The 24820-nt window shown below is 39.0% G+C and overlaps 1 protein-coding gene across 1 annotated transcript in view; it reads right to left on the bottom strand.

The window, feature by feature from the left end:
- Window positions 1-3046, bottom strand: part of FGL1 (fibrinogen like 1) — a 30046-nt gene extending 27000 nt beyond the window's left edge. Inside the window, exon 1 of the mRNA XM_082715268.1 lies at window positions 2964-3046. The gene's annotated coding sequence lies outside the window, so the exon portion shown is untranslated. The remainder of the gene's footprint in view (window positions 1-2963) is intronic.
- Between the last annotated feature and the right edge of the window lie 21774 nt (window positions 3047-24820).

The following is a 24820-nucleotide window of genomic DNA, read 5'->3' as shown; positions in this document are numbered from 1 at the left end:
AAAAGAAAATAAAGATGGAAAATAAAAATATTTTTAAAAAACACATAGAGAGATTTTGGAAGTAGAAAGCATTCTCTTATGAGGTTAATACATGGGGTCAAACTATAATAAAAGGAAGTGAGGTCATTCAAACATCATCATCACTCAAGAAAATAAGCCTCAGAAAGGGTAAATTATTTAGCTAAAGGAAGAAAATAAACTTTCACTAAATATATTTATATTAACCGGGGAGATGAGTAGAACCGTATGATGTGATACCATTTATTTGTGACTCTGATTCAGATTGTTCTCCTGACTGAAAAGAAACCAATATATTTTCCTGGATTATTGATGGCGACTTTTTCTTTTTCTTTCCAGTGGTGAAAATAACGTCTCATTTTTCTTATGTGATAGTAATCAGATCTTCATTGTTTTAATCCACTACCAGCTATCAGATAAAATACTGAGGAGTCCATAATTCAAAGTTATGAAATTTTTGTGCCTTCCAGACTTTGCGTTTATGCTATCTGCTGAATTTAATATATTTTCTTTGGTTCATCAAGTTCCCTTGTGTATTTGTGGGGTCAAGTACTTTATTTCAGAAATGAATAAATGTGAAATAAGTCAAGCAGAGTCAATTATCATATGGTTTCACTTACTTGTGGAGCATAAGGAATAACACAGAGAACATTGGGTGAAGGAGAGGAGAAGTGAGTTGGGGGAAATCGGAGTGGGAGACAAACCATGACAGACTGTGGACTCTGAGAAACAAACTGAGGGTTTTGGAGGGGAAGGGGTAGGGGTTGGGAGGGCCTGGTAGTGGGTATTAAGGAAGACACATATTGCATGGAGCACTGGGTATGGTGCATAAACAATGCATCTTGGAACACTGAAAAAAATAAAATAGGGGCACCTGGGTGGTTCAGTGGGCTGGGTCTCTGCCTTCCACTCAGGTCGTGGTCTCGGGGTCCTGGAATTGAGCCCCGCATCTGCTTCCCTCTTTCTCTCTGCCTGCCTCTCTGCCTACTTGTGATCTCTTTCTTTATCAAATAAATAAATAAAATCTTTAAACAAACAAACAAAAATAAATAAAATAAAATTTTTTAAAAAAGAAAAAAAATGAATAAATTAGCTTAAAAACTTAAAGAGCTTCAAAACAAATTATGGTCTTATATCTGTGTCTGCTTTTGGCTCTTGTATAAGAGACAGTATATGTTGAAAGAGCTCTGGGAGATGCTAGAAGATTGTATAACACGTATACATAGTGCTACACATGAGACTTGGTAGAAAATAAAGGTCCAGTAAAACATTTTGGCAGGCTCTGTCTCTTGGTGTCCTGAAATTTCCATTTCATCTCCATTAAAATCATCAAATCTGATCTTTCCCAGAGAAAGGACAAAACCTCTAGTCTGGCAACTCCTTCAATAATAAGGCCTTTCAATCTGTCATTATAAATATATATAACTATATATATTTATAATATATAAATATATTATATATAATATATAATACATATAAATAAATTAATATTATATATAATATATAATACATATAAATAAATATACAAATATATATTATATATAATATATATTTTAAAGTCATCATATTAATTTGATAATCTTTAGAATAATTCCTGAGAATATTTCAAGTTATTGAAAATTCTTCAGTGCCCCCCGCCTTTTTTTTTAAAGATTTATTTATGTATTTGAGAGAGAGAGAGAGGGAGAGAGTGTGCACACATGCGTGAGGCAGGGTAGGGCAGCTGGGGGGAGAAAGAGAGAGTCTTAAGCAGACCCCATGCTGAGCCCAGAGCCTGACATAGGCCTCCATCCCAGGACCCTGAGATCATGACCTGAGGTGAATTGATGGTCTAAAACCCCCAGGCAAGCCCCCACCCATTGTAATCATAATTGTAAACATCTTCTACAATGTTGAAGAAATGCTTAGATATTAGGTATTTCAAGTGCTTTGAAAGTCTGGTCTCTGTCATTCATCATAGTAAATCTTGTTATTTTGTAAATCTGGTTCATGATAAAGTGGTATCAGATTATTTAATTCCTCACTACACAGTTGTATTTCTTTTATAATGTTTTTGCTTTAGGCTGTTTCAAAACTTTGAATTTTTATAAAACTAAAATAGTTTTCAAATGGCTCTTTTTTGAGTACTGTATTATTTGATATAAATTATTCTAAGTCTCTAAAATCCAATTTCCTCCTCAGTAAAATTTTTTAAATTTTCTTGATAGAGGAGTAAACGTAAAGGCAAAAATATTGTTTTAAACTGGAAAGTTGTATATCTAATATATAGCTTTTAAAAACAATTACAAAACAAAAATATATACTAATGTAAAAAATTTTAAAAATGGTGTTTTAAGCAAGCTATCATGAAAGGATGCAAGATAAAAGAAATAAGGAGAAAGAGCTATTGAAAGAACCATGTTTAGTAAGTTAGCATTTACAAATGGACTACACCCTTAATGTAAGACAGTTACTTAAAAATTTACCCATAAGCACAGATTTAGAGACTCTTTTTAGGCATTTTCTTCCAAATTTTTTATCATTTTTCTGAAAATGGAATATAACAGTATCTTTGTTATTTATTTTAAGCATTTACACTCAGTGAAAGCCTAAAAAGCTAAATAAGTTTGATTCCCAAAAGATAGAAAAAAAAAATAAAAGCATTTCTGAAGATTTTACTTCTGGAATGGAAATTTTAACATTTTCCATTTTTTTTAATATCTTGCATATTAAAACTGCAAATCCTATTATTTACATCAAATTCTCATCTAATTCATTCAAAATGTGCTAGGAGCAGAAAGGAGATATAATTCTAAGTTTACTTTCTAAGTTACAGAGGTGGTTTTCTCCCAAGTTCAACCGACTTTTCCTAAAAGCCTATGATTGTTTCCTGAGTTATGCTTAATATCATGCATAATCAATTAGCATTATTACAATTATATCAAAAGTACAGAGATGTTAAATACCTTGCTGAAGTGAAAAATGAGTAAGAGACACAGCTCAGTCTAGGTGTTGTCACTCTGCCTCCCAGGATCCTCTAACTGCATTCAGAATTTGTAATTACTTCTCTCTTATTTGATTAGAAATAGAGACAATGTTGATTCTGGCTTTAATCCAGAAACAAATAAATGAGGAAATCAGTTTAACTGGAAAGAAAGCTAAAAACAGAGATTCAATGACACAGTACCGAATATTTTCCTTTTTTCCCTCCTATTTGTATGAATTTTCATGAAAGATCTAATAATGTATCTTCATGAAAATACATCTCTGATTTTTTAAAACTCTTATATTTGTGCTTATCTGGAGAATTTTTGTACTTGAACTTGGTAATGCTCACTTGAAGACTAAGTAAACCAAAGTTCAGTTGAAGATTTGCTTTATAGTACTAATGATAATAAAGTTGTACCTATAAAGATATGGGTTAAAATGTCATTTCTACTATAATATGGAGAAAAGCCAAATATTTTTAGTTATAAAAAATGTGGCAAGCTAATAATTGCCAAGATGAAATGGCCAGTTTAGTTAATCTTTAAGAAAAACAAAAATTCCCTGAGGTGCAAAATTACAAAATTTATGTGTATGCATCAATTACACCCCGAACGAGTTGTTCCTGTTGTTTTAAACTCTAGAGGATTTTCGAATGTGTAACACTCAACTTGTTAGTTCCACTGGTTGAGTAATAGTTTCAGACTGGAAATCCAGGTTTATCACTTCTTTTTTTGTTCTGATGTAACGGAAGCTTTTGTTTGCTATTCGTTCTGTGATCCTTATTTATTAACTCAGATTCCAGTAAAATATGGAAGTTGTGTTTTCTTTCTGTTGTTTGTTGTTTTCTGAACTCAAATATTGCCAGTGTTTGACCTTCCCATTAAACATTTTCCTTCCACTCACTCAGAAATTGTAAGTTTATGAAGAAAAAGCTAATCCTGATGATTAACTGGAAAGAAAAACAGGTTAAAGTTAAGGGGGAAGCCATTTAGAGATGTGGCTTATATTGAGCTGAAGACAATCAAGGCTCAAAAGACTCAAGAAGAACTATTCACCGTCCCTTTAACTGCTTAAAAGAATTTAAAAAGAGGGTCTGTACCAGGAGAGACTTAATACCAAAGAGAACTTTTTGTCAAAAAGACATAACTGGGGGCTCCTGGGCAGCTCAGTTGGCTAAGCATCTGCCTGTCTCACGTTATGCTCCCTGCTCAGTGGGAGTATCTGCTTCTCCCTCTCCCTCTTCCCCTCCCCCACCCACCTGGGTTGTGCATGTGCTCTCTCTCTCTCTCAAATAAATAAATAAAATCTTTAAAAAAAAAAAAGAAAAGAAAAGGAGAAGAAAGAAAAGAAAGACATATCTACATGGCATGGCAAACATTTCTTTTTTTTTTTTTTAAGATTTTATTTATTTATTTGACAGAGAGAAATCACAAGTAGATGGAGAGGCAGGCAAAGAGAGAGAGAGAGGGAAGCAGGCTCCCTGCTGAGCAGAGAGCCCGATGCGGGACTCGATCCCAGGACCCTGAGATCATGACCTGAGCCGAAGGCAGCGGCTTAACCCACTGAGCCACCCAGGCGCCCATGGCAAACATTTCTTTATCAAACTTTTGCCCTCTTCATCTTCCAGTGGCTTTTCTTCCTCTCCTTTTGAAGCAAGAAACCACCATCTGCTATCAACTGCCTGTCTGCCTTTCGGGTCTCTGTCTTTGGGGTTCTTATACATACAAAGTTTGTTTCTCTCCTGCTATTCTGTCGTATGTTAATTTAATTATTAGAATAGTCAAAGAACATAGAAGAGTTGAAAGGAAAAGTCTTCCTCCCTGACAAAGTGATTTACACACACAGGAGAGGAAATTATACATTCATAATTGTAGAGAATTCAAGCTGCTGGCATTAAATGTCAAAAACAAAAGTATGGGGCGCCTGGGTGGCTCAGTGGGTTAAGCCTCTGCCTTCGGCTCAGGTCATGATCTCAGGGTCCTGGGATCGAGCCCCACATCTGGCTCTCTGCTCAGCGGTGAGCCTGCTTCCCCCTCTCTCTGCCTGCCTCTCTGCCTACTTGTGATCTCTCTCTCTCTCTGTCAAATAAATAAATAAAATCTTTAAAAAAAAAACCAAGTATGGGATTATTTGGCTGATTTGATAATTACCCCAGTGGTAAAATGAAATATTTTGAAATACAAACCTATTCTTTCCTCCTTCTATCCCTTTTACTGTCTTTCCAGTCAGGCATTTAAAAAGCCCTGTGCTCACATCATCAGAGAAGGGACTGTAGTAGCCATAACAATGGGTCTCACATGTGGCACGCTTATGTATCAGACATGGGAAATACAGAAACCCATTCAGCCACAACAGCCTTATGAGCAGATACTGTTCTCATCTCCCTTTTACAAATGAGGAAACCAAGGCACAAAGGTTTAAGTAACTTGTCCAAGGTCACACAAGTAGCACATGGGGGAGCCAGGATTCGAAGACACTTGGGCTGAGAATCTGTGCTCTTCACCATTAAAGATGGATAATGCTGTCTGTTGAGGAGTAGGCTAGACCCATTGCCTCAAGAAACACCTCGAAAAAGCAAATCAGACAATAAGGACAGAATCTAGGGTCAATGTTCTCTAGAAGCATGACAGTCACTGAGCTTGCTAGGAGAAATATTATTTCTTTAGTGCAAAGATGCATTGATAGAACACAGGGGAAGAATTGTAAATAGGAGAAATCAAATTTGGGAACTGGCACAACTGTACCAAACCTATAAAATGAGAGTGGGACCTGAGATCACTGGCTGGAAGATGTGTGAGGAAACGCTATAAGAGGAGCAGGTTGGATTCAGTGTTGGAGATGGACCAAAACAGAAAAGGTTGGCATGTAGACGTTAGGCACAGTTTTAAATTTTGCTTCACACAGCTACTTAACAGAATAGTGGTGTTATTAAGGTTGACATCTTAAATTCTCTTGTCTAAAAGTTGGATTTTAGGCACTTACCCTAAATATGATTAGTTTCCTGGGAACTAACTTACATTCAACAGTTTCCCAAGGGATATATAGAACAGAAAAGCTAACACATTAATTTAGAAAAAGAGAATTGTTTAGTAAGGTGATCTGCTTAGTAATTTGCACAGAAGATTCCTCATAGATGGGCAAAATCTCTCTGGAGAGCAAGTCAAAAGTAGTTTGGGTGCACAAAGAACATGGATAAAGGCTATTGGATAATCTCAGAGGCTTTTTTGTTTTGTTTTGTTTTGTTTTTCAAAGTAAAGTAATTAGATATACTTTTCTTCTCAGGCCTGAGAATATTTCCACTGGACAACAGGTACAGTTGCAACAAGATCAGGTCACTCTGGCTCCTGGACAGGATTAGATGAGCATTGACAAGTTCTCTCCTTCGTCTTTTGGAAGACCTTATTCAGAGAACTCTCTGAATTCATACATCAGTTATAGCATAATTGTCATCCAAACTCTCTGAACCCTGGATTGTGTCTGCTGAATTGGACACTTGCCCACTACCTGATACCTGACCCAGTCCCAGAGGGAAGGTTTAATTCCAGCTCTCCCCATCTCCAGTCCACTCAAGGCTGGAGCAGCGAACATGTCTGTTCTAGCCCCATTATGAGCTAAACTCAGACAACTGATCTTACTCAGACAACTGATCTTACATGGGTGCTACCAGCACATATTTCTGTTGGTTATATTTTCCAACCTTACTCCCAACTCAGGGAGATGTAACCTTTATGGAACTTTCAAAACTGTGTGCTCTCAATACAATGATCACTTCTTAAACTCAAAACATGCCTTTTACTGAAATATTTAGAGTGGAGCATATCAAGGAAAAAGGTTGTCAAGAACTGTCTTCATTCAGGCAACTAACAGAGCATTCTCTGGGGAAGGTAGTAAAACTTCCTAAAATGTTAGTTTAGGTGTCATCTCAGACAGAGTCTTCAAAGAATACAAAACTTATTCACACAGAGCATTGGTCTGAGAAATTTCCATAGAAAAGCATTTTAAAATTAGTAAAACTAATTTTATCTATATAACTAGTGAAAACTTAAAATTAATGGATACTAAGTAAATAGCTCCTGAATTAATTATTCCACGCCATTCAGTATGTATGGTAGAGTCAAAAGAGCGGAAACAATTTACTGAAAATTGAGAGAACTGCATTGATATTCATTCTCTGTCATGGCTCTTTCGACTTCAATTTTCTTATTTGTAAAACAAAGCTATTAGATCAAATAGTCCCTAAAACCTACTTCCACTTTTAAATCTTCTTTCTTTTTATGATTTTACTTATTTATTTGAGAGAGAGAGAGCGAGAGAGTGCGTGCATGGGAGTGAGTGGTGGGAGGGTGGGGGTGGGGGTTGGGGAGTGGCGGTAGTGGTGGCCGGGGAGGGGAGGTAAGCATAGGGAAAGGGACTAGCTAACTTGCACTGAGCTCAGAGCCTGCCTCAAGACTCAATCCCACAACCCTGAGATCATGACCTGAGCAAAAGTCAAGAGTCAGAAGCTTAACTGCACCACCCAGGTACCCCTAAATTCTTCTCTTTTGCCCATTTGTTATTATCTACAAGGAAACTCCCTAGAACATAATGGGGATTGAAGTTTTATATCAAAGTTAGGGGAGTTCATGTATAACTAGGCAATATTGACAAATACATGTGATGGGTGAGTCAACTAGGTTGAAGTTGAGACTTGGAAACAAAGTCCTCTAAGTTAGGGACCTTTTCATAGCTCCTCGGTGGCTCTGAGCAGACAGTGACAAAGCTACTATAATTATCAAGTTGGAAAACCCCAAAATAGTATTTTTTTTAATCTAGTAAAACCTTTTTTAAAATTGAAATATAATTGATACATAACATTATACAACGGAAAATGCTTTTTATCATGTAAAAATATTGTTGCTCTGTTCCTGGCCAGCTCCTAATGTTCTGGGACCATTGTCCATTCTGGGACCATGGTGGAGCCTTGAAATACTGCTGTTGCCACCAGGTAGATTTCAAAATGGAGGTGGTGGTTGTGGGAAAAGACTACTTTGTCCTTCTCCTTCCCTAATCTATACTAGACTTGGTCATAAGCCCCTTTCTGAAGCCCCAACACAAGCCTCTAACAGCCTGCGATGTTTGCAAAACTGTTCTGAAAGTTGGGGATAATGGAAGGAGATTTCAATGCAGAGGAGGCACATGTAAACAGGGATAATAACTATGACTATTCTCTTCTCCACAGAAGTCCCCCATGAATCTTCTCTCATTTTACCCACAGACTCAAACTACTTCCATATTGAAGGGGCTATGTAATCTCCCATTACAGAAGTATCCTTGACCATAGCCTATCCTAACTCCTCTTCTTCTTTTTTTTAAAAAATATTTTATTTATTTATTTGACAGAGAGAGATCACAAGTAGGCAGAGAGTCAGGCAGAGAGAGAGGAAGGGAAGCAGGCTCGCTGCTGAGCAGAGAGTCCGACTCGGGGCTCGATCCCAGGACCCTGGAATCACGACCTGAGCTGAAGGCCGAGGCCTTAACCCACTGAGCCACCCAGGCGCCCCTCCTCTACTTTGTCATAAGAAGGGGGGGGGGAATTCTCTCTTCCCAGCCAATCAAGTCATAATCACTGGTGATACAGCTACGCCCACATTAAAGAAAACCATTTATAGGATTATGCAGAGAAATTTTGCTTTTTAAATCAACAAATTTCCCCTTCTAGAATATAACATAGGCTGTAGTTTGTATAATAATAGCTCATTAAGGTGTCACCCACCAAGACAAAGAAGTTTTCTCCCAAAGATCAATATGGATCTGCCCCTACCTAAACAGAAAATTTTTACCAAAACCTTGTTAAAAAAGGATGGGTTGACCATACACTTTATCTGTGCTCTCTCCACTTTTAAAATGACAGAGAAGAAATAAAAAGGCATAAACCTACAATGTCTATGCAAATAGAAATGATACATGAGAAGATAAGAGATTACAACTTATTAGAAGAGGTTTTAGAGGAACCACAAAATTCAAGGGTAATTGTAAAGGCTGAAACGGGGGAGAGGGTGACAGAAGTGATGAAATAAATAGAGAAATGCTTCCCATATATGAAAGAGTTGAAGTTGAAAGAGCCTATTTAGTGTCTAGCACAGTGAATTTCTTAAAAATGACAAAAAGCACCCATTCCTTTGGCATGGGTGTTCATGAGGGAATGGACATGAACATGCAATTGTGGGGTCTTAGTTCCTTGTTCATGATGGAATTTTGAACAGTGATAGTGAAAAGTTATGAAAAGCTTCCAGAAAGAACAAAGTCACATAAAAAGAACTAAGACTCATAGTAGCATCATGCTTTTCCATAGAAAGAATGCCTTTAGAATTCTGAGGGAGTTTATACTTTCCCAAACAGGACCCCACAAGGTCATGCTAGCAATCAAGTGTGAAGACAGAATAAAGACAATTTAGACAAGCAAGATATAAAACAAACAAAAACCCTACCTTTACACAGTCTGTCTGAGAAAGACTCGGACAATATCTAGAAAAATAAGGGGAAAGAGCAAGAGTAAGATAAGGAAAGGGAACCAAGAAAAATGTGGGGGAAGCTTTGTAATTTGTCAGCTTGGCTAGGCTAAACATTTCCCAGAACTCCTTTTCCTTTGTTTCCCTAGGGTTGGCCACACTTGAGATTCTCAAGGTAGCTTCGGAGGGTAGAAATGAAGGCACCTGTCTTCATGGCTCTCCTGTGCTGCTACCTATCCGTTGGGTCATCCTGTTGGCAAAAGATTTCAGTCAGGTCAACAAGGGCTTTGACTTCCCCTGAATCTTCCTTTAGCTCAGGACAAAGCATTCAGCTCCTATGGGACACACACATCACCAAGGTCAGAGACACTAAGAACTGATACAGGTTTCAGTCCATTTTCCTGAGCTCCACCTCCTGGGCCCAGTCATCTGTCCTTCTCACTTACCTGCCCTGTACACTTTAAGCTTCAGCACCATATGTGGAAAAAGGGGCTTTTAGAGACTTCTTCACCAAGCCCCCATAAATTGCATAAGATTGTCCCTTATATATTTTAGAGGCTCTGCTTTTCTGATTGAACTCCAGCTGTTACAGGATCCCAGTTAGGAAACTCAAATTCCTGAGAAGGAATTTTCCAAATACAGTTGTCTCCTGAATAACTCTGTCCCAGAATCCTGTGTTTTTTTGCTCAAACCTGCTCACTCCCTAGGCCTGTTACACAAAGCCTGTAAAAACTAATATTGGCAGACATTTAACAGGTCCCCGAAAATGTGTAGCTTCAGATTGTATCCTTCCTTGCACGCTAGTTAAGATAAAATGAAATGCTTATTCTTGACTCACCTTTTCAGAGGTTTCTTGTCTACCTGAAATTTTTTCCCTCTGGTATCTAACCAAGTTTAAATTGGTTCCTAACACAGAAAAGTGCAAAACATGTTTCTTATTCAATTTTTTCCCCTGCAAAGAAAAAAAAGAGCTCTAAGGAACGCTTGTTTTTCTTTCAACATGTATGCAAGAACTTCAGAATTGCATATATTATATACCTCTTAAAATAACATCTTCTTATTAAAGAAGAACCTTCTTATAAGATTACAGATCATTAAAGAACTGCAACCAAATAAATGTTAAATTCTAACAGAAAACAGATCTTTTTACACTTAACACATGTAGAAGAAATTCAGCTTTGTTGTGGAAAATATGTAGGAGAAAAAAAGAAAACAGAAGTTGATGTTAAGTAAAGTCATATTTTAAAATATGCTTTTCCATATGGGAGACATGGGCAGTAACACAAGATGTCTTTCATTCTGCTCCACAGTAGGCCTTCTCTGCTTTCTTTGATATATTTGCTGTAAATCTCTTTCACTCATCCACATAAATCTGATCTTGATGTGTGCTGTTTTTATCCCCTAGGTTTTAGATTCTTTAAATATTATCTCCTCTTAAAACATTCTCCCATTAATTGGAAAACACGTGATGATCCATACTTGTATGACCACATCTAAAAGTGGAATTCCCAGGGTTGTTAACTATTCTGACAAACTTTCTGGACACTAGCAGAGAATTTAAAAATATACATTTGACAAAAATGTATTTGCATATTTGAATTTAAAATTTGTCCTCATTTTTTACTCACCTTTTCTTATTTTTTCTTAGAAAAAATAAGACCACCTCAATATAATGCCCTGAGATATAGTTCCTTGCTTTCACTTCAAAATAACTGTACATCTGCTAAGGAGAAAGAAAAGTTCACTGTGCACAATTACAGACATTCCGATTCATTTTTTTGTTAGCCCACACATGGCTGATTACAGAGAACTTATGTTTTCTGTATGTATATTTGAGATCAGAAGCTGGCATATTAAAATTTTAAAATTCTACACTTAAAAAGTTTACATTTTATACTTGGATTACTTTACCACTCACCAGGACTACATCAAAAACAAAGGAAGAGGAGTCAAGATAGCGGAGAAGTAGCTGGCTGAGACGACATCAGGTAGCAGATCAGCTACATAGCTTATCAAACCATTGTGAACACCTAAAAGCCAACAGGAGATCGAAGAGGAGAAGAGCAACAATTCTAAAAACAGAAAATCGACTACTTTCCGAAAGGTAGGACCAGTGGAGAAGTGTATCCAAAGCGATGGGAAGATAGATGGGGGGGGGAGGGGCTAGCTTCTGGCAAGCGGTGGAGTAACGGAGCACAAAATCAGGACTTTTAAAAGTCTACTCCACTGAGGGGACATTGCTCCAGAGGCTAAACCAGGGTGAAGCCTACACGGGGTCAGCGTGGCCCCAGGTCCCACGGTGTCATAGAATGACCAGGGGTGTCTGAGTGTCTCAGAGCTTGCAGGTATTAGAGTGGGGAAGCCGACTACAGAGACAGAGCTGAGGAGTGAGCTCTCAATTCAGGGTTACCTTGAACTGGTCACAGGCTGGGTGAGCTCAGAGTGGCCGGAGGCCAGGGAGACAGGAGTGATTGAGTGATTTTCTCTGAGGGTGCACTGAGGAGTGGGGCCCTGAGCTCTCGCCTCCTCCAGGACCAAGATTGGGAGGCCGCCATTTTCATTCCTGTCCTCCAGAACTCTACGGGAAGCGTTCAGGGAACAAAAGCTCCCCGAAAGCGAACCCAAGTGCATTACTTAGCCTGGCTCCTGGTAAGGCTGGTGCAATTCTGCCTCAGGCAAAGACACTTGAGAATCAATATAACAGGCCCCTCCCCCAGATGACTAACAAGAAATCCAGCCAAGACCAAGTTCACTTACCAAGGAGAATAGCAGAATTCCAGAGGAGTAAAAGGCAAACCATGGAATTCATGGCTTTCTCCCCATGATTCTTTAGTCTTGCAATTAATTAATTTTTTTTTATTTTATTTTTCTTTTATTTATTTTATTTTTATTTTTTCTTCTGCTAATTTTTTTTTAACTTTTACCCTTTCCTCTTTTAACATTTTTTAACTAGTTTATCTTAACAATACCTGTCATTAAAAAAAAAATCTTCTTTGGATCTTCATTATTATAGTCACATTTTATCCTTCGTTGTATCTAACTTTATTTTTTTTATACACATAGGGTTTTTCCTTCTAAAAAACTTGGGGTACAACTTCTTTAATAGATCAAAATATACCCTAAATCTAGCTCTGGGCTTGTTCTAGTCTCCAGCCCGAGAAAATTCTCTCCAGTTTCTTTTTCTTTATTCTCCAAACCAACTTACTTTATCAACTCCATTTTTATAAATTAAAAAATTTTTTTCTCATCTTTATAGGCATATTCCATCCCTTCATTGTGTTTACCCTTATATATGATTTTCATTCTTTAAAATTTTGGGAGATAGTTTCTTCTAAGAGACCAAAATACTCACAAAATTAAGTGGGCGACCCTGTTCTAGTCACCAGTCTAATATACATATTTTTTTCTTTTTTGTATTTTTTCTGTATTTTTAAAAATTTTTTTTATATGGAACCAGAAAATACCTCGAATAGCCAGAGGAATATTGAAAAAGAAAGCCAAAGTTGGTGGCATCACAATTCCAGACTTCAAGCTCTATTACAAAGCTGTCATCATCAAGACAGCTTGATGCCAGTATGGTACGGGCACAAAAACAGACATATGGAACAGAATAGAGAGCCCAGAAATAGACCCTCAGCTCTATGGTCAACTAATCTTCAACAAAGCAGGAAAGAATGTCCAATGGAAAAAAGACAGTCTCTTCAACAAATGGTGTTGGGAAAATTGGACAGCCACATGTAGAAAAATGAAATTGGGCCATTTCCTTACACCACACATGAAAATATACTCAAAATGGATGAAAAAAACCTCAATGTGAGAAAGAAATCCATCAAAATCCTCAAGGAGAACACAGGCAGCAGCCTCTTAGACCTGCAGCAACTTCTTCCTAGAACATTGCCAAAGGCAAGGGAAGCAAGGGCAAAAATGAACTATTGGGATTTCATTAAGATCAAAAGCTTTTGCACAGCAAAGGAAACAGTTAACAAAACTAAAGACAACTGACAGAGTGGGAGAAAATATTTGTAAATGACATATCAGATAAAGGGCTAGTATCCAAAATCTATAAAGAGCTTAGCAAACTCAACACCCAAAGAACAAATAATCCAATCAAGAAATGGGCAGAGGACATGAACAGGCATTTCTGCAAAGAGGACATCCAGATGGCCAACAGACACATGAAAAAATGCTCCACATCACTCGGCATCAGGGAAATACAAATCAAAACCACAATGAGATACCACCTCATACCAGTCAGAATGGCTAAAATTAACAAGTCAGGAAATGACAGATGCTGGCGAGGATGCAGAGAAAGGGGAACCCTCCTACACTGTTGGTGGGAATGCTAGCTGGTGCAACCACTCTGGAAAACAGCATGGAGGTTCCTCAAAAAGTTGAAAATAGAGCTACTCTATGACCCAGCAATTGCACTACTGGGTATTTACCCTACAGATACAAACGTATTGATCCAAAGGGGCACGTGCACCTGAAGTTTATAGCAGCAATGTCTACAATAGCCAAATTACAGAAAGAACCTAGATGTCCATCGACAGATGAATGGATAAAGAAGAGGTGGTATATATATAGATATACAATGGAATACTATGCAGCCATCAGAAGAAATGAAATCTTGCTATTTGCGACGATGTGGATGGAACTAGAGGGTATTATGCTTAGTGAAATAAGTCAACTGGAGAAAGACAACTATCATATGATCTCCCTGATATGAGGAGGTGGAGATGCAATGTGGGAGTTTGGGGTGTAGGAAAAGAATAAATGAAACAAGATGGGATCAGGAGGGAGACTAATCATAAGAGACTCTTAATCTCTCAGAACAAACTGAGGGTTGCTGGGGGGAGGGGGGTCGGGAGAGGGTGGTGGGGTTATGGACATTGGGGTGGGTGTGTGCTGTTGTGAGTGCTGCAAAGTGTGTAAACCTGGCGATTCACAGACCTGTACCCCTGGGGCTAAAAATACATTATATGTTTATAAAAAAATTAAAAAATTAAAGAAAAAACTACCTAATGAATAAATCTTGGAAAATGTTTTCTTTATCATACAGAATTCCCCATATCAGCGAATAAATATTAGATCGGTGAAAAAAAAAAAGGATAGGGACCTGACTGACATGTGCATGACACAAGAGTGTACACTAACGTGATCCTCTAATATTAAAGTGCTTTTTCCCTGCTTCCCTCTTAGAGATATTGAGGGAAAATTCTAGAACTTTTAGAGTAGACCCCTTGTTCCTACCTCCAGCAATGAAAGGTTATGATATATTAAGGGTCAATTTCAGAGTGATTCACTTATACTGGTTTTTGTTTTGTTTTTGCTTTTAAGCTAAAGAAATAAACTTTATCCAGCCATCTCAAGAAAAAAAAATGGATTTATTAGAGGGATGCTGAATTAAGTTACAGAATCAATAACAGGCTGCTGCAAACAAGCTGAGGGATGACAGAATAAGGACAGCTCTAAAAACCTCAACAACAACAGGAGTTCTTCAGTTTACTCTGTAGCAGACAGCCCTTAAAATGTTTTAGTTTCAATGGAAATTTAGCCTCTGTGTCTTTCCATACAAATTCCACCTCCTTAGGAGAAAGAATCCAATTAGCCCAGTCACCTATATTTCAGATTACGTGTAGACATATAACACCCACGCATCCAGGCTATATATCTACTCTCTTGTTGGCAGATGATGGGTCAAGGGGTTGAGATTCTTGCCAAACATGACTGTTGTAACTTTCCTAAGTAAGGAAAGCTCCCAGTATGCACTATTCTGTTACCCAATTAGGGAATTTAAAGAATAAAGAAAGGAGGATCTACCCATTTTGGTAGAAGATTGTCTTGTTCAATGAAGATGCCTGACAAGCCTAATGTCTACTGCCCCTTGACTATTTTCACCAATGAATTAACCACATTATACGTACCCATTTGTTATAATTGAGAGTGTATATATGTATGTATGCATGTATGTATATATACAGGGGTGTATATGCATATTCCAGTCCTCTCTTTGCCTACTCCAATAATTTCTATGTACCCTGTCAGAAGGACATAGGACTCCCCTGGGGACCTGTCGTTCCCCAGCCCCATCCACCTAGACTGCATGTTCCCCTGTGTGTTTCGTTGTCTTACACCGTGCATAACTATATTGTGTACTGGAGTTTCTCTCTGTGCTAAGAGAGATCAGGGACTTGTTTTCCTGTTTCTATACCAACAGCATCCAGCATATACATACCATACAATAGCAGTTCAGGAACATTTATTATTCATGGAATAACAAAATTCCTGCAATAAAAATCTGTAGCGGCATACAGTATAAATATTCAAACTTGATAGTTTGATCAAACTTCATAAATTACATGTACTGCTTACTATAGGTCTTAATACACAGAAGACATGCAATAAATTTTTGTTTCCTTCTGTCTTGAAACAAGATCAGGACTGTGAGGCAGCAATAGAGACACACAGATAATTAATAGTTTTCTAAAGATTGCTTATAAAGATTACTAATTTAGGGGCGCCTGCGTGGCTCAGTGGGTCAAGCCTCTGCCTTCGGCTCAGTTCATGATCTCAGGGTCCTGGGATGGAGCCCCGCATCAGGCTCTCTGCTCAGCGGGGAGCCTGCTTCTCCCTCTCTCTGCCTGCCTCTCTGCCTACTTGTGATCTTTCTCTCTGTTAAATAAATGAATTAAAATCTTTAAAAAAAAGTTACTAATTTAGGTGGGAAGGAAGAAAGTGATTTTTAAATAATATGTAATTGTTTGGGAGATAGAGAAGCAATGAGTACAGTTGGAAACAATACTCTGCTCCTAAAATCATTTTCTAACATTCCCAAATTCACTCATGGTTTTAGCGGAACAAGAATTTCACATTCCAATAAAGAAAGGTAACAGAAACCTCTACTTTAATCTATAATGAAAGAAGAACTTGAAGCAGCACAACATTGTTACTGAGAAAAACTTGAAAGTTTAGATAAAATTTTAAAAAATAATTGAATTGTTTAGACAGATACTGAAGTACTTTCAGTACCTGAAGCATCAGGGAGTTACTAAGGCAGCCAGGACCCAAGGGATCAGACCGTGTAGAGAAGAAAGCTACCCTTACTCATCACACAACAAATGTGCATTACTCTTCCTGCCTCTCTCTCTTTTTTTAAAAGAAACTATGCATCAAGGCAAAAAACATGGAAAAGTGCACAAATCATTAGCGTACAGCTTCATGAATTTCTTCAAACTAACTTTTTCTGTAGTGTTTACATGCTGGTGATTGATTTTTTTTTTTTTTTTTTTTAGTTTTTTGTGTATCTCAAAATATTTGTGCCTGAGATTCTGAAAGGGGTTTTGCTGCATGTTTCATCCTGGTTACTCCACTGTCCTCTCACTTACATTGTTCCCAACCAGAAATCCATTGTCATCCACATTCCTTTGTACATTATTTTCTCTTTATTTTTCATTTTCTTTAATGGAACTTCATCTGTCCATTAATAGTTTTCCAGCAAGCTGACTCTGAGATAGAGTGTTGCGCACAGGATGTTTAGGAGAGAGTGGTCCATGATCGCTCGCTGTGGGAGGGAGAGGAAGGAAAAAGGACTGGAGGAAGGAAGAACCTATGTGGAGTTAAAATGGTCCATCAGAACTAAAATGATCCATTACAGGTTTCCTGCTTTGGGCCAAAATGGCTGGGCCTTCCCCCCAGTTGGATGGATCATTATGTGTGGGCTGCCCAAAAAAACCAAAGAGAGACCTTGGCAGGAGATGGCTGTCCACAGCTGAGAGGATCCCTAAAGGGCCTGACTGCCCACATCAAGTAACAGGGCAACAATTTCTCCCATGAAGGGTGGATCTGGAGGTGGTATTTCACCATTTCCTCTACATCTGTGGATACAATTGCAGGAGTTATTCATTGGCTTTGGGGAGGAAAGCAGAGTCCAGACACTCTAAAGAGTGCCTATTGCTGAACCTTTCTGGTGAAACAGTGAGAAAGACTATTGGTTGCCTTTTTAAAAAGCTGTGATAAAATATACACAGGATAAAATTTATTATTCTAAGCATTTTTTCCCATTGTAATCATTTTTAAGTGTACAGATCAGTGGCATTAGCACATTTAAATTGTTCAACCATCACTATTACCCATTTCTAGAATTTTTTCATCTTCCCAGACTGAAAATCTGTCTCTGTTAAATATTAACTCCCTTTCTCCTCACCTGCAGACGCTGGCCACCACATTTGATTCTTTTTCTCTGGGAATTGGACAACACTAGCTACCTCATACAAGGGGAATCATTCAGTATATGTCCTGCTGTGCTTAATTTTACTTTACACAATGTCTTCCAGGTTCACTGATGGTGTTGCATGTGTCAGAATTTCTCTTCTTTTAAGGAGGAATAATATGTCATTGTATGGAGAGACTGCATTTTGTCTGTTCATCCATCTACAGACATTTGAGTTGTTTCTACCTTTTAGCTATTGTTAATAATGTCTATGAACACTGGTGTATAGATATGTCAGTTGCCCTTTAATTCCTTTGAGTGACTACTAAAAAATAAAAGAGAACAAGAGGCCAAAATATGAGCTATGAACTTCAATTGCTGAGATCCAGAGACAGATTTTGGTATTAAAAAATTAAAAAAACTGTTTTGCAAAGCAGGTAATTGTCTTAAAAAGATTTGTTCAGCTTCTAAAAGAATTAAAGTCCACAAGAAAATATCTGAACAATCTCACGTTCCCTGCACCCCAGCCAGACTGGATATATGCCATTTCCCAAACACAAGCTGTACTTTCTGCTTCTGTGCCTTTGGCCATGGTGCTCATTCAGCCGCAGAAAGCTTTTCTCAGATCTGTGAGAGTCAACTTTGACCTGCAGGTCCAAGCACAGCAAAATGTCAATAAGTATGTTCCTGTTCTGAGATCGTTTTATTTAGCATCATTTTATTCCACTACTAAAGCTTATTTCAATATTTCTCCATATTTCTCAGTTTGTCCTTTAAATATTACATTATACATATTATAGCCAAGGATACTTGTGCATTCTAGATTATGAGGTTCTTATGGTTATTCGCTTATCAATGACCAGTCCTATGTCATCTGCAGTCAGTAGCAGCTCCAGCCAATGACCCTGTCTCATTACCTGATGAGATTTGCAGCTAAATTTGTTATTCTTTTGTTTCCTGGCTTAAATTCCTCCTTTCCAATAGCAGCTCTATTTCTAGCTGAGCCTTCTCTATAAATTTTGTGGAAAAATAATTCAGCACTTCCATAGCAGGAGCCAAAATGGCTAGATATTTTCTCACCCCATCAGGGACACTGGTGGGCAGTGGGATAAGGAAGGTCAGTGCCTTCTCCAGAGAATTTGCACCTTCAGGAGAAACCCAAGGAAGGCCATTCATTCCAGAAAGAGCCAAGGCATCAGCATATTGGGTGGACACTTCAGGTAGTGACATGCTAGCTTTCCTCCTTGCTTTCTGTTACTTGGCTTTCTATAGCTATCTTAATTCTTATTTGTTCTGAAGCCTGATGTCCCAGGATGTCTTTTGATTCTCTGAGTCCCACATTCTCCAGTAAATTCCAAGAAATTCACTTTTGCCTAAGTTAGAATCCAGAAACCAACAAAGAACTCTAAAACATTACTACCTCCTTGTTCCTATTCATAAGTCAACTTCCTGTCCTGTCTTGGCTGGTATCTATTTTCATTAAATGTGTATATATGGTATACACATGTGTATATGTGGTATCTATTTCATTAAATATACCATCTGTGTGTATGTGGTATCTATTTCATTAAATATATATATATATCCACATTTAACATATATATTAATATATATAGAGAGACATATTTATAGATGACATAGATATAGACACGGAAATATAGACATATATGTAGATGAAAATGTAGATGATACATTAGACATAGATGAAGGAGTAGACATAGATATAATGTATCTGTCTTTTTCCCAAAATGAAGGGTCAGACTAAAAAACAATGGAAGCGAAGGAGAGCGACACACATCGACAGTTAGCTTCTACAGTTTCCATAGATCTCTCCTGAGAAGGTCCTTATGCTAGACTACTCATTTGATGACATAGCATGACTGGAGTAGACAAAGAGAAGCAAAATGCACAACTTGAATTTGGGCAACGATAAAGTATGATTTGGCTGAAAAATCCCAAGACCTGGAATCAGAAAGCCTGAGATAATGTTCTAACTCACAATCTATTGAAATTGGGGTTCCCCAGAAACAGAGAATGACACAAAAATTTGGATGCAAGTAATTTGCGTGGTGATTCCAGAAAGCGTAAGTGAGAAAATAGTGAAGTGAGTTGGAACAGGGAGAACGGCCAAGAAAGGCTGTTTTGTGAGTGGGCTATAGTAGACAAGTGGCCTCTGAGAAATCCACGTCAGAATTTCCCCTTCCTATGATCAGAGCCCTGGGGTATATATCTACCAGGGCCAGCCCCCCATTGCTGGAGAGTTGCTTCTGTACATATTAACTCCTCATGTTTTAGTCTGTTCCTTCCACCTGGGCTCTTAATCCCCCCTTTCTTCTTCTTTTTTTTTTTTAAAGATTTTTATTTATTTATTTGACAGAGAGAAATCACAAGTAGATGGAGAGGCAGGCAGAGAGAGTGAGAGGGAAGCAGGCTCCTGAGCAGGGAGCCTGATGCGGGGCTCGATCCCAGGACCCTGAGATCATGACCTGAGCCGAAGGCAGCGGCTTAACCCACTGAGCCACCCAGGCGCCTCCAGCCCCCCTTTCTTCTTGAGAACAGCATTGCTTTAAGTACCTTCCCCTTTCTCACATTTAATGTCCCCCTGTCCTTCTAGTCTTGCCCCCCTTTCACCCGATAAGCTTAATTCTTTTAAATTCTAGAAAATGAAAACTTCCCTTATTCCTGCCTCTATCTACCCTCCAATTTCTCTTTCTCTTTCCACTAAGCTTTGTAAAGAGGACAATCTACACTCACGGACTCCAGGGTCTCATTTCCTATTAACTTCTCAGCCAAAGCCAGTGACTCCTGACCCTTCCTTTGACTGCGACTGCTCATAACAAGGCTGCGTGTTTCCTCATAGAAGTTTCTCATTGATTCTCAGGCCCTCCTTCTTGCTCAAAACTTATTCTTCCATATGCTTTCATTAAACCTCTCTCTTAGTTCTCTGGGTGTCTTCCCAAGCTTTTCATCTTTCCTTTGTGGACTATTCTTGCTCTGCTAGTCCATTGAATGCTACTGTCTACAATTCCCAAATATTTAACTCCAACTCTTACTTGTCTCTGTAACTTCAGAATGTGTTTGTCCAAGAGCCCACTAGCTTCCAACTGAAGTCATTACGATGGCTTCATCTTCCCTCCCCCTCTTCCCTTGGAAAGGACAGAAGGAGTTGGTAAAACTACTATTTATTCATTTAACCCGTTTCAAAGCTTTATCAGACACCATTCCTCTCTCTCATCCCTCATTTTCTTCTTCAATAAGTCCTATTGATTCTACCTTCTAAATGCCAAACTTTTCATCAGCCTCATTGCCACTGACACTTAATTTATGTCTTCATCACCTTAGTGTAATCCACTGGTAACTTCTACTTGATTAATCTGCTTCCAGTTTTTTTTTTTTTTTTTTCCATGCAGACTAACTCCTGCACAGTTCAAAAAAAAAAAAAAAAGCAAATGTGACTACAACATTCCAACATTCTCCTACTTAAAAAGGTTTGGTGGTGCTCCATAATCGATAAGATAAAATCCAGTTTCTTTCCTGTGGTGAGCCAACCTCAGTGTGGGTTTCCAGAGGCAGTCACGTAGTCCCTGTGTTTAAAGCCAGTGGAGTATGGTGTGAATGTTTTGAAATCTATGCTAAAATGGGAGGACAGAATGGGATTCCGAAAACATGGAGGCCCGAGTTAACATTAGCACAAAGGTTTCTTTGTAAACTTTATAAGTATAAACATTTACAAATCATTTACTGTGAGCCAGGTACTATCTGAGCCATGTATTAATTCATTTAATCCTCACAACAGCCCTTAGAGATATTTTTATTTCCATTTTGTCAACGAGGTAACTGAGACATAAAGAGGGTGACGACTTGCTCAAGGTCACGTACAACAGGATTTGACCTGAAGTAGTCTGACCCTAGAAACATGCTCTTATCCACTTGCTACAGTGTTGCATTAGCTGTACAAGAAGCAGTGAGGTTGTCCGGCTTTAGTACAGGATTGCAGCCTGTGCAGAGATTTTGCTAATTAGAGTCAGAGAGTCAGCAAACCCAAGCTAGCAGGGACTGAGGATAACCTAAACCTGGACCAAAACATTAGAAGGAGAATCCTTGTCTCCCTATCTTCCCAGTGCCCTACAACTCTTCCATCTAACACACACACACACACACACACACACACACACACACACACAGCCCATGAGTCCATGAGAAGCTTCTGAGAGACCAGAAACGGAATCACTGCTGCCGAGGACAATAAAGGCCCCAGATCACGTGGGAATGTTTTCAAAAATGACAAGACGAGGGCAGTGTGGCAAAGAACAACAACAAACAGGACCTATCGGAAGAACGGGATAGGGTCTCTGTACCTCTCACCACTATGGGATTAGACTAAAAACTGGCTCCTACGAACTAACTTAGCCATCCCCCCTCCATTATATTTATTTATTTACTTGAGAGAGAGACAGAAAGACAGCACGTGCACGCATGAGAAAGAGACAGGATGGGCAGAGGGAAAGGGAGAAGCAAACTCCTTGTTCAGCAGGGAGCCCCATGTGGGGCTGGATCCCAAGACCCTGAGATCATGACCTGAACCTAAGGCAGTTGCCTGAGCAACTGAGTCACTCAGGCAGCCCTCCCTCCACTCATTCTTGATAATTGGGGGTGGAGATGTCAGGGGAATAGAGGTATTTCTTCTTATCATTTGTGCTAAGCAGGAGAGTGAAGAGTCTTATGCAACTGATTTTAGCATTCAAAGAAGACATAACTCTCTTAGAGTTCCATGCTAAGGAAATGGGTCCTATTAATCAGTGTAGAAGAGGAAGGGCATTATTTTAATAGTGGGTAGCACCAGAATAAGCTAGAGGCAAGGGCATGAGAACAAAATTGTTCTGTTAATGAAGAATTAATGAAGAATTTAGAGTTTCCATGGGTAACCCCAAAGGAAAAGGACAAAAGGGGGGGAAGTGAATGAGATGAGAATGGGGAGTAGGATCCGGCGAAAAAATGCATCCAAATGACAGGGAGTTGGGGAAGAGGCAGCCAGAGAGAAGTGCCATATTGTGGCCAAAGATCTTTAAAGAACAGGGGTGTCCGAATAGCTGTGGTATAAATTCTTCTTCCTCCTCCCCCATCTTATACCATTAACTGTGAATTTTCAGTGGAAAGCAGTATACCACACAGAGGGGCCTTGTTTCCATGGTATTTTGAGAAAATAAAGGGAAAGAGGTTGTGTTCTGCCTTGGGAATGATGTGGGATGGAGAAAAAGAACAGCCGAAAGAAGCTAGACTTGAGAGAAATCAAGAATTCAGCAGAAGCCGGAAATAATAGAAAAACAATAACTTGACACATTCTAGAAGATGTCAGCATATGAAATTAAGTTTCCTGCTCTGTATGTGATAGAGGCATGGGCTACCCCAACAGCTCTGAGGACTTGGAAGCAATCAGGTAGCTGACATTTGAGCTACGGAAGTAAAGTGGGATATGTTTCTTAGGCCCCAAACTTACCTGTGGAAGATGAATGTAACTCTTGTTTTTCTGATTAGATTTCAAGACTCTATTTGATAGGCTTGGAGAGACCTCATCTCTCTCTTGATGCGCTAGGTCAGATGGTTACAGTCTCTCTCCTCCCAGGGCACCATGTGACTTCCCAGGCTTGTGGTGGGTGAGGCTTGCGGAGTGCCCCGTAAGCACCCATCCCTACTGCAGCCATGGAGCCTTCTAGGCTCCCCGTCATAGAGCCCCACAGCTTGCACCTTCCTCCTCTTCCCTTTCAGAGATGCACCCAAAAGCATAAAATTCTTTGAATTTTTTATCAGTTCTTCCTCTTACCACCAATTGTGAGGAGTGGGAACTGCTCTGACTGATTTTCTGAAGGTTGTATCCTTTGTTCCTGGTATTAGCGGCTGCGACAATCCTTGGTGGAGGGAACAAAGGGCTGCAACTAGCCAGGATAGGGGTGGGGTGGGGTGTGGTAGGGAACAGAATATGTACGAAAATAGTATAAACTAATATCTGCAAATGTTGTTCAGTTACATTTGCTTTATATCCTCCCTTTCTTATTAGTTGAAACTACTCTTTGTAAAATAATCCTCCTGCAAAGTAAGGAAATTACATTTTCCTTCATTGCTAATCTCTCCTTCGATCTTTCACTAATTATCTAAAAACTTCCCATGTTGAGTACTCTACATCAGGTGTTAGCAAACTATGGCCCATGGGTTAAATTGGGCCCACTGCCTGTTTATTATTATTTTATTAAAATATTTTATTTATTTGACAGACAGAGATCACAAGTAGAGAGGCAGACAGAAAGAGCCAGGGGGCGGGGGGCGGGGAGCAGGCTCACTGATGAGCAGAGAGCCTGATGCGGGGCTCCATCCCAGAACCCTGGGATCACGACCTGAGCCAAAGGCAGAGGCTTTAACCCACTGAACCACCCAGGTGCCCCCCCCCCCACTGCCTGTTTTAATATTTTTATTTATTTACTTACTTATTTTAAAAGACTTTTATTTATTTTGTCAGAAAGAGGGAGAACGAGCGAGCACACAAGCAGGGGAGAGACAGACAGAGGGAGAAGTAGGCGCCCCATAGAGCAAGGAGCCTGATGCGGGACTCCATCCCAGGACCCGGGGATCATGAACTGAGCGGAAGGCAGCCACTTAACTGAGCCACCCAGGCATCCCCTATTTTAATATTTTTAAATAGTTGGAAAAGCCCAGCAGATGATTAATATTTTGTGCCATGGGAAAATCACATACAATTTAAATTTCAGTATCCAAAAATAATGTCTTGTTGTAACACAGCCACGCCCCTCCATTATGTATTGCCTGGCTGCTTTCACTTGACACACACACAACTAAGTAGTTGAGACAGAGACTGTGTGGCCCACAGTACTTAAAATATTTAGTATCTGGCCTTTTACAGGAAATGTTTGTCAATCCCTGCTCTATACCATTCTGTTGGACCTGTTGTGAGAGATTTACACTTTTCCTTTTCTAGACTGGATTGTCTATCCTGCCTCCCAACATCCCCCAGTTTTTAACCCTGGAAATCATCAGGGTTTTAATGTTTTAAAATTATTTTTTGTTATGTTAGTCACCATACAGTATGTCATTAGTTTTTGATGTAGTGTTCTGAGATTCATTGTTT

Source organism: Mustela nivalis, assembly GCF_964662115.1.
Source record: "Mustela nivalis genome assembly, chromosome: 20".
NCBI lineage: Eukaryota > Metazoa > Chordata > Mammalia > Carnivora > Mustelidae > Mustela > Mustela nivalis.
This window is presented reverse-complemented; position numbering and strand designations above follow the sequence as displayed.